The sequence below is a fragment of the Haemaphysalis longicornis genome, unplaced genomic scaffold, assembly GCF_048455015.1.
Source record: "Haemaphysalis longicornis isolate Haplotype H1 unplaced genomic scaffold, Haemaphysalis longicornis Haplotype H1 scaffold_9, whole genome shotgun sequence".
NCBI lineage: Eukaryota > Metazoa > Arthropoda > Arachnida > Ixodida > Ixodidae > Haemaphysalis > Haemaphysalis longicornis.
This window is the reverse complement of record NW_027526460.1, coordinates 120,513,642-120,525,000: the sequence shown is the minus strand read 5'-3', so window position 1 is coordinate 120,525,000 and position 11,359 is coordinate 120,513,642. Positions and strand designations below refer to the sequence as shown.

The 11,359-nt window shown below is 44.3% G+C and overlaps 1 long non-coding RNA gene across 1 annotated transcript; it reads right to left on the bottom strand.

The window, feature by feature from the left end:
- Positions 1-205: 205 nt before the first annotated feature.
- LOC144151412 (uncharacterized) lies at positions 206-11,008 on the bottom strand. The gene is made up of 3 exons (XR_013318868.1): positions 10,847-11,008; positions 6,592-6,731; positions 206-270 (listed from the first exon to the last, which is right to left on the bottom strand). It is a non-coding gene; the product is annotated as an uncharacterized LOC144151412 (long non-coding RNA).
- Positions 11,009-11,359: the final 351 nt, after the last annotated feature.

Here is an 11,359-nt window from a genome sequence, read left to right as displayed (position 1 = left end):
GCAGTTACAGTAGAGTGTCGTTAGCAGGCACGGCTGCGCGTAAAGGGCTGTAAAACTATGGCACTTCATGTTGTCCAGTGCCTGCTCTCACCAATCGTACGAGATTAAAAATGATATCTCCTAACTTAGAGGAATCGGTTTTTACACTGATTTCAGAACGTACCAGTCTAATTAAAGTAATGAATGCTCTTAGTGTTCTTCTTACCTTCTCCAACTGTCACCGTATATTCCGGTGGCGTGTTTCCCGCCTTAGCGTGAAATTCTACAAGCCTGCCGAAACACAAAAAATTTTGTGCCGAAACACAAAAAAGTTACATTCACAAGAGCAGAGGCACTTTGCCACTGCCTTATTTAGATTTGGTCGGTGCCTCTGCTCCAAGTGGTTCGGATTCGTTGTGTAGGCACTTAGTGTATTAAATGTGATTCCTATAGTTCCTCTTAGAACATGCAAAAGAAATCGTGCCCGCTACCGTGAACAAATGTGGGTGTAGTTGTGTACGTTACCCTTCAAATGCTTCAACTATTCGATCATTCTAAAATTCCTTGGATTTATAAGCCACACAGGGGCCGATAAGTATAAATTTGAATTTATAATACGCAATATTTCGCGACCAGAATACAGCCTAAACGCCTAGTTTTGTGATTCAGATTGCATGCAGGTCCCAAGGTAAGTTGTAAAGCGGCGAGAAGTAAACACTAATATCGTTCCCAAGGCACCTTGGTACCTCGTGTACCAAAGTACACGTAAATTTACCAAAAGCTGAACGGTTTGACACGATTCGGTGGTATTTTGATAAAGCCCTCCAAGCTTTGCAGGCCTGTCGCCTCTATGCACACTATAAACCCAGTACGAAGGTTTTATCTACGTTATACCTACAAGGACGTGTAATATTGGAAAGAAAGAAAGGCCCCAATAAGCAAAAGCATGCGATCCAGCGTCGGTGTGACAGAAAAGATGCTACAACAAAGTGCCGACAGCGCAAAGCGGACAAGTGCAAAGAAGAGAAGCGACTGTGGGATTTGAACCCGCGTCGTGCTGGATGAAAGTTCGACACAAATCACCGGCAGCACTCCTAGTCTTTGGGTGTAGCAAACGAGAGCTGGACCCTGTGGATGCGTTGTGGTTGTCGGGATAAAAGCGTGCGTCAGAGGCGGGTATTTAGGCCAACTGAAGTAATTTGACTAGCCCAGTTACAGAAGTACCAAAAGAATGTTTACATTCAGAGCGATTATGTCTGGCTTACAACGGTAAAGAAGAAAAAAAACATGAAAACAATCTTTACTGTAGGTTAACACCCATGTCCCATCACCGAAGAAGAAAGTTCAAGACCAACCAGAAAACGAAAAACACGCAAAAGAAAAATGATCATGACAATGCATGTGACACGACACCATCCAAACACTGGAGACCAAAAGTCGTGCTGTTAGCATGTCACTTGCACAGCAAGGGCAAAGAGTAAAAAAAGTTAACACCATCCTGCACAACCTCAACTATTGCGAAGCAAAAATTTCACGAATGACATTTAACCGTCTATAATGATGACGTTTCATACACATGAGGGCTCGATTACGGCAGACTGGCTTTTAGACACGGAGGATGGCACAGACTTGCACAGATTAAATAAAAAAACGTAATTCTTTGTAATTATAACACGTAAGGAGTGTTAATTGTAGGTTTACGTTTTTTGTTGGGAGAAAAATACTTAGCGGAGCACTATCTGCTATAGCAGCGCGTGGGAAAGGCGAATGCGTGTGCCTTAGAGGGGAAGAAAAAAATTCCCGCGCCTTCCCGCGAGGGGAACACGAGTAAATGCAGAGCATTGGGGCCTCAGTACTGGTTGAAGGCAGTGTCTTCCATCGCTTCTTCCGTGATGCTGGAGTAGCAGACACGAGTAAACATGGGAGCGAGCGTCAACCAAGGAAAGGAGCAACGCAGTGACTGCAAGGTAAATATAACTGGTAGCGAAGCTTCCATAGAAGCCCATACGTTCAGAAAATGGCGGCTCTTAAGCTGCTCATGGGGCTTAGCGCCATCTGTGTGAGGCGGGAACACTTCCGGCGGAACAAAAAATAAACAGGATGTGACGCAAGATCCGGTCAGAAAGTGACGTCATTTTGGTGGCATTAGCGGGAAAATTTGTCCTCAAAATAGCCTTAAGAGGACTCTGGTCGCTGAGGGCTCATGTCATTGCCATCTGACGCAGGTTGGCGGGCCCTTGGCGTGTGTGCTTCAAGTCAACGCCAGCTTATACTCGTGACTAGAGAAACGCACTTTAGCATACTGTCGTATGATTCGCCTCGGTGTTTATAAAAGCATCTTGCATCTTCTCTGAACCTTTATTCTGTATTCATGCCTTCCACTGCTGTATAAAAGCAATCAGTTGTTTATTTTGATTGCAGCGGGTGGCAAACGTACCCCCCCCCCCCTACCGGAATTTTTTTTCTGCCTTTGGATACAGAGCCCAAAATGACACTTGACCCTTCTCCCCGGCCCCCCTTTTATATAAAAAACGTGCTCACTCCTTACCCCGATACCAATTTCTACCAACGCCACTGCTACTGCTAAGTTTAATTGCGTCGCACATACGCAGGTAGGCGTGCGTGCCTTAAGTATAGATCAAGGTTACATAATGCTTGCTCAGTTTGTGTACTTCTCTTCTAAGAGAAGAAATAACGCAAAGTCATGCTATAATCAAGACATTTGAATTTTATTCCAGGATGAACATAAAACAAATTTACCACACTGCACGAAATTAGCACGTATACAATAAGTACAAAATGTTCGTGGGCACTACATGCATTCTGATTTTCCTTAAGCGCCGAAAAATTGACTTTACCCGTAACACATAGCATTATGAGCAATGAAAGCGTCAACAGCAGAACTACTTCGAAACAAGAGAAAAGAACTAGGCACTGCATCTTGACGTAGAAAACCGGGCCGCAGGAATGTCGATTCACGAAAGTGCAGTGAGCACACTGCAGCTGTCCCGGCGTCTTATCAAGTAGACAAGGGTTTCTACAGAAGTTCACTCAGCATTCACGCCTGCAATTTCCTGGTTGCATTATTAGGCAAGTGTCGCAACAGATAAGTAAAAAGAGCAAAAATGGATCAATGCAAACGAAATTAAGCGACGGCAGTATGTAAAAGCACATAGCAGGAAAGATCTGGCAGCAGCGCAGCACGGACCAGCACAACACAGTACTGCGATGGAAATAATGCTTGCGCATACAAGTGCGGGAAGCAACGAACACTACAAGCGTTGTAATGCAATAGAGAAGACACTGAGATAGACAATTGAAGCGACTCGTTTAAATTCGAGTGGTACTACGCCGAGAAGTCCTAGAGTAATTGACACAACTTGCTCTGAGCCAGCCTGAGGTGAAATCAAGAGATAACTGTGACATAACAAAGCTTTAGACCCATTTTTTTTCGAAGCACCACCACGTCCCCTTACACAACCCCCGTGCACATATTAACAGTACAATAGTTTCGCGTTACCTGTGGAAATGAGAGGAAAATGGTGCAGTAAAACGCCAGGGGTACGGGAGTTGCTGTTGCAACTTGTACAGCACATCGTTTGTGTAGGTACCGACGAAAGCGCTCCGCTCCAACCGTTGGCAGCATCGTCCCGTAGTTCACCGTGCCTGCCGGGCACGGTACTACACGTGTTCACCGACGATACAACGCACCTCGCAACTCCACGCACAGCAAAAATTAAGTGCACACCAAATTAACAAGAAAAAACGAATGCAAATGCGCACCACCAAAACACGCGAGGGGAGTTTCCTAGCAGACGAACTTTAGGAGCGCCTTTCCGATCACTACAAGGACTGCATCACAAAGCAATGACATGTGCCATTCTTCAGAGGGCGCTACAAAAAAGGTTTTTTAATGAACGGCATTTTCATAAATTATTTATACACTGTGCCTAAATAAATGTGATTCAGAAATAAATATAGTTCGTAAAATATAATTGTTGTTTTATTGTTGAACAAAACTTGGTTTTTTGTTACTAGTGTTTGTTCCCTCCTCACCTAGTCGCGCTTCAATCGCCACTCCCATAAGCCCCCATGCTGATGTCGCTGGCAATAGTTTCTGAACCGCTTTTTGCCCGAACCTTCGCTACCATTTATATTTACCTTGGTGACTGAAGCACGAGCGACCGCTTGCCGCTTTATAGTTGCAGCGCGCGCAGTAGAGGGAGAGCAGTACGGGGGGGAGAGCGCGCATGCGCAAGCAGCGCGCGCCCTTCAAAGCCCCACCGCGCTGCTATCACGCACCTGTTACGCCGAGACCGCGACGGAGCGAACGGGCTGACTACGACGCATGCGCGCGCCAGCTGCTGTTGAGAGAGAGGAGGGAAGGACGAGAGGCGCACCTGCTGCGGACGCGGAGCTGTTTACGCCGTCCGACGCAGGAAGAGGCTAGGCTAAGAAATGCTCTGCATTTAAAACATTAAATTTTATGTCAAATATGATTCACTTTAGAGGCCCTCAGATTCGGGACAAACGGGCGTTGTGATTTTCAAATGTTTAAATGGTTGCGGCCACAATAAGCTTTTGAATGAAGTTGGAAAATGAAGGTGGTATTTTTGATTGGAGCTGCGGAATATACAATTTGAAAAGTGGCCTTCTTCTGCCTTCATCCCAAATTTCCAAAGTTCGTAAATATGTAGCCACGTTGCACGGTGTCGACACCGTTTGCTCTCCTCAGTTGTAAAAATTCAAATTTTGGTGGCTTAACTCACCGAGACTGCATCTGGGCCATGAGGGGTGCTGTAGTGGAGGGCTCCGGGTTAGTTTTGACTGCTAGGGAATCTTTAACTTGCACCGAATTCTCAGCCTATTCACATTTCACATTACGTCTTGAACTTAAAATGAGCCACCACCACCGCGATCAAACGCGCGCGTTGGGGTTCAGCAAGACAACGCCTTAGCAACAGTGCCACAGGGGGGGGGGGGGGCTATACGTTCTTTGAAATCCACACTCTTGTTTGTGCCGGTGACATTGCAGCGTTTTGTTACGACAAAGTAGCGTAGATAGGTTGATTACAGAATTCCTGTGGCTCGTGCTATCTTTTCAGGCACAGCGGAGCCAGCCTTGAAGACGCGTACACAAGGGGAGAGCAGGACAACACACACGCTAGGATTCATGTTATCCTGCAAAACTGTTCAGCGGTGAATTATGAGCGTGAAGGCATCTCTCCAATAGGGGTATCGTTCGGTATGTGCCAGCAAGAGACGTGTTAGGCATATCAACTAACAGGCTATATAACTCATGACCCTATTCGTCCGCACTTAGTGTGACAACTACGTGTGCGATAAAATATGCAGAATTTTCTGGTAGTACGCAGAAGTTTGTCCGTATGTATTCAAGGAAACCAGAGAATAAGACACTATAGATGCGTTTCACACCGAAAAGAACAAAAACACTGAAAGTAAATTGATTATGGGCTTAGTCTTGTGGTTCAAAACTATTTTTTTTGTGTTGCGTATAACAACACGGTCTAGTGGTGAAAGAATTGGTCAGGGCATAGGTGTAAGGCCGCTGGAGTGGGCAAATCCAAGGCTATTTGGTCACTCCATCTGGAGCTTTTATGGGCTGAATAAGAGAGCGTGAACGTCCAGCTTAACGGCCAAGTCGCGCTGCTTCGCCTCACGCTGTGGAAGGCTTGGCAATATTGGCACTGCTGAGGCTTTGTCTTGCGGTCCGCCCTGAAGATTTATAATGCCTTTTATCTGTCTCCTACGCGTTAGTCCGCCTCTCAATTATGTCGTTTTTTAATGATCGAGTTGATGACGATGAAAAGTGTTGCAGCTTTTGCTTCCCTTGGTTGCATCAATTCTAAACTGGCGGTGGCGACCCCCTGTGGAACATCTCGTGGGCGGGACGGTCATCGCGTGACGACGGGGCCGGACGAGGGCTTTTTCACTCATGTTCCCACTGCTAGTAGGCCTCGTGATAGAGATTGATTGATTGAAGATATTTTATTTTAAAGAGAGGGAAGAAAGAAGGTGGCTATTCTAATTCCTATCCTATCCTAACTGGCCTCCAACGCCGCTGTGGCCATTTTCACCACTAAAGCTTCGTGCAAAGAAACACCCCGGAAGGAGACGTTTTATTCTTGCCTACCCTCAATGCCAGTTCTCATGGCATGATATCTCAAAAACTGACATCCGGCGTAACAAATAAAACCCACCAGCTCAGAGAATTGATTAAAACTCAATAGATGCTAGGCCAAAGATCGGAAGAATTCTGCCTTCCTTGCATGTTTTTATATTGTACAACGGGGTTCTCAGTTGCACAATCTTATTCGCGTTTTGAAATTGCAGTAGGGGAAACGATATTTGCACTTTTTTCACTAAATTGTGGCGACAGGGTATTTCGCCCAATTATTAGTTATGAATGCCGGGGCTGGCACGCTTTTGTTAATCTTAAATGATTTGTTCCTGCTTAAGGCCCTTAAATACAACTTGCTCTGAAGCAAACCCTGGCGAAGTTAGCAAAAAATTCCAAGGAGCAATTTTATGCGATCTCACATGAAGCGTGTTGGTTTGTTGACTTTACAGAAACTCGTAAATAATACATACCCATCAGAACCAAAATCCTGGACGTAGGTCGCAGTTCGTGCCTCTGGGTCGATTGCGGTTTGATATGAATGAACACAGTCAAAAATGGTGTCGTTGTTTATGTCAGTAATGGCGGCTAGCTCCTTGAAGGCTTCCCATACCTATGGAAGATGGAAAGCGCCACAAGAAATGAATATATTGAGAGACTGAGGTGCGGTACAACGTTTATTGCAGAAGGCGACCAGACGCTAGACTGGCCCACACACCATAATGATGATTATGTACAGGAGTGACGATGAGGAAGAGCGGGCATAATAGGTAGTCCTCATGACTATCTACAGATGAAGACAAAGCGCTAATATTCTGTCCTCAATTCACCCGCTCCTCACCACTTCCAAAACAGTGAACAATGCTCACAATCTTACTTAAGGTTATTTCTGAAAAAAAAAACACCTACATTTTCAACACTGTTACTGGCAGTGCCATGAATGTGCTCCTGTAGATTTAGGTTCTGTGCCTACAGTCTATCGTAAGTGTAGGAAACAACTTTCTTGTGGTTTCCAAGAACGTGGCAGTTACTCTAACAGTCGAAAGTTTAGTCTCAAATTAAAAAAATACGCAATCGGTCTCCCTTTTATTTCTGTGAGGTATTGTCAGATTGCCCTTTCTTATTTCACCTTGACACATACCACTCTTTTCTGCTCAGGATGACAACGCTCTGATCATTCTCTCATGCACCCGTTAAAAAGGATGCTAATAAGAGGCATTGAATATATATAACTGCTCCTGACAGTAAATGTTATTTTAAGGAATTGTTGAAACCGCTCCAAACGCATGGAGTTTTGCTTCAAAAATTGATATCTGTCTAAATATGTTTCAAAATGTTAGATGCATATGCAAATCCCGCATAAATGGTGCCAGCCTATACATTATTTGTATCGGAGGGTATTTACAACCAAGAACAAAAATCGCAACTCTGGTCAAACACCTTGGCTCGCATAACGTCGTAGGATGCAAATTTTAAACGACCAAATCTTTCACAAGTGGAAACTTCAGCACGAAAGTCACAGTGGTCGCATCGGCGTTCAATACTTCGTGCGCGAAAATCCGGTTGCAGCCAATTAGTGCCTGTCATCCCCGCTGGAGCTAGTCCTTTTCTTGTTTTTTGCACGAAAAACACATAACCAGCCGCTTGGCTAACCAAAGTCGAGATCGCAGTGCCAGAACTTATGTAAAGGAGTATGGTAATGCGAGTATTCGTTACAGGTTATTGACATGCTTCATAAACAGACAGTACACCCATAGCCTTGCAGTAATGCCCTGCAAGAGTAACGCCCTGCACTTTCAGAAAAATGCAGCTTGGCGAAAGTAACACCCTTAATCGGTATAATAGAGTAAATCGGGATGATTGCTCGGAAAAAAATTGAAAAAAGAAAAAAAAACAAAAAAGAACAAAGAAACTAACATCTTCAGATGAACTATGTAACAAAACAAATAAAATTATGCACCCCTCCGTCTAAGGATTACGATGGTTGAACACAAAGCTTTCTATTGATTTTTTGGTTGGGCACTCCCACACTGCGAGTATGTGCCCCTGTGGAGGTACGCATTACTTTCCTAGAATACCCACAGCCACTGTAGGCTGTGCACTCCGTACGTTTGCGTTCGCCTCGACCTTGTCGATATGGAGCAATCGGACAGACGCCGGATTTATTACGCGACGGAGCCAGATTCAATTCCGGCCGCGGGAACTGTTTTTTGTTTAACTTCACCCACGATCATTCACCATCATTGTCAGGGAAATCTCGCTGTCCTGCAGGGCGTTTTGGCATGCAACCGAACCAGTGAGGACACTAAAGCTTCGCTGTGAAAAAAAGTCGGCAAAAGAACGTTGGAAATACGAATACAAAATAGCACAAATAGACCAACTCGGCAGAACGCCTTGCATTTTCAGTAAAAAAACCAAAATTAGCGAAGTAATTTTTAGCGGTATAAATTTGCATCATTGTGGAAAGAAACAAACGAAAACTTAACGAGAATAAAATAATCCATCGTTTTGGTACACCCATCCCTATTTGGCTGCAAAGAACTCCCACTGGAGATAATTCTTATATTTTCTGCAGACTTTTAGGCCGAATGGATGTCTCTAAGGGCGCACTTTAGCGTTACGTAGAGAAGAAATTTTAAAAATACATTCGCTTTTTAATATTTGGTTTTGTAGTGTTCTTTTACAAGAGAATATTTGTAATGTCTTCTTTCAAAGCTTCGTCCTCGGTCTCTAACGCCCTCAAGGACATGAGGGTGAGAACAGACGGCATCTGGAGCTACTGTTGCGTGCATGGGCGTAGCCACAAATATTCCTCGAACGGAGGTAATATCGCCCCTCGACCTCCTCCATGTGACTAGTTAAAAGATTGAAAATATCTGTAATAATCACATATATATAAGGTGACATCAATGTACGTTACACGTCTCGGGCGCATTGCCGAATCTTTCATACTGTTAATAACAAGGAAGAAAATGTTTATTAATAGGAAATATATCCGTACGTTTCGAGAATTCCTGCAGAACAGCTATTACTGCTTGCAATTTTCTGTTTTTGTGTGCAAAAGAAAAAAGTACCCCTAAATGAATATATAAATCCAGAAAAATAGCAAAAACATATATGCTTAACAAACATGGAAGCAAAAACTACACAAGCAAATAACTACATTTAAGTAAACCTAACAAAGAATTGCCTGCAGTCGATATTAGAAGCGTGAATACCATGAAACACACAAATTGTGGGTTGGTGTTTAATTTTAATGTCCATTTCTCGATAGAAATCTCTTTTTTTTTCATTTTTGCACAGGCGCAACGCCTAGGGAAAAATCTCAACGCCGCCGTCTTTCACGTCATATATTGCGTACGAGCAGCTTGTCAACCTTCGCATAGTGCGGATACCTCATCCTAAGCCAGTCACACAAAACTACGTCAAAATGCACAGTTGTGCTAAAAAACCGGGAGAAATTATTTTGATCAGGACAACAAAGTGTCACAACAAATTGTACACTTACAAAAAAAGTGAATCTACCTGCAAATTTCCTGCTGTGGCGCCGCTAGTGCGGCCAAACGGCCTATTTTGTAGCTATGCTAATAGATCGTTTAGCGTGCAAACGGCACCGCAGGAGCGAATTTGCAGGTAAATTCGCGACACGTAGAACGGGCGCCTGGAAGTCCGGCAGGTGTGCATGAGAAATGAAAACTGCGGCCACTTCGCGACATAACCCCCCGCGGAAAAGAGGACCTCAACCTTTCAACAAAATTACGGCAAGAACTATAAAAAGGACACATGAAAACACCTAAAACTGGCCCGCAGGCAACAAGATTCACGCAGACCTACAGGCAAGGCGGGGTGCGGATACGCAGTCCAAAGTCTTGGCTCAAGGTTTCCGGAGGTGGCTCTGGTTGCATGGAGGTATTTAAAGAGGCAGACCTGCGGTTTCGCCCACTAATCCCCCACACTTTTTGCTGAGCAGGGACTCTCAGTCGGGTCGCGTAGCGTGCGCTCGCACAGCACCTTCATTCGATGAAGGTCTTGCACTATAGAGGAAGGCATGTCAGAGGGAAACGGGCAACCAAAGAAGGCAAACGGGCAACCAAACGGACAACCTAACGGGCAACCAAGGGCAACCATGATGAATTCCATCGCAGGTGGTTGCTTTGGTCGCCGTGCTTGACACCCCGACAAAATTTTGGGAGTGGCCGGCCGGAAACCCCAAAGCCCTCCAGCCCGCGCCCCTCACTACATTCCTTGCTCTGTTTCATGTTTGACTTTTTATTTCGTGTTAAACCTAAAATGTTGGGAAGAAACATTACACCTAGACAGCGATCAAGTTTTGTAACAGCATATTTTTTGGAACTATAATCAATTTACCAGTTGAGATTCAACAAATAAAAAAAAACTTTCAGTGGGGAGGCCTGCAGTATTACACCAGGCGAGAGGTGTTCCTAGCGTCCTCGAAAACTGTGCTCCCCCAAAAAAACAAATGAAATGTTTCCTGCTTAATTAAGGTGTTTCTTTGAAGCAAGCAGCCACGGTTTCCGGTTCTTTAAACCTTTATGAGGAGAAAGAATTCTGCTTTGTATGCCTCTTATTAGCCGTATTGTGGCCAGCTTACAATGTAAAACACAAAAAAGACAACCATAATATATTTCTCTTTTTGTTAGAAAATATTTCTTTAGAGTCAATGCTAAGACCAAAAGGCGCTATTTGGGTACCCTGGAAAATTGTTACCTTGAAACTGTCGGTCACGTTATGCTGCAGTTTTTGAGGGCCAGGAGGATGTCCGAGTTTACCTGCTACAAGTACACTAACAGAATAAAAGAACATAGCAAAATACAGAACCTTCGCCATGATCCTCTTTCACAAATTCCTCCACAGAACGGTGACTAGTACAGCGTGTTTATTCCCGGCGGCCACCACATTTCTATGCGTGCACATGGCCGGTACGCGATTGAAGATTTTTTTTTTTGCGCTTGGCTGACGCGTTTTTCTGATTGAAGTGAACGAAACGAACAAACCTTGTTGGGACGCACCTTCGCTAGAGACTTTACTTTTACTCGATTTTTCCCCTTCAAAAATACACGTGTTTCGTACTTTACAAAATCATATAGAAAACAGACGAGCACTACAAATTAGTTGACCCGTCAATCAAACGTTTTCCTGCTGGTGTAAAAAAGACAGGTGCGCAAGCCAATTCCAAGAGTGGCTGTAAAGTTCTACATCGTTGCTGGTGTTCCAGACCGC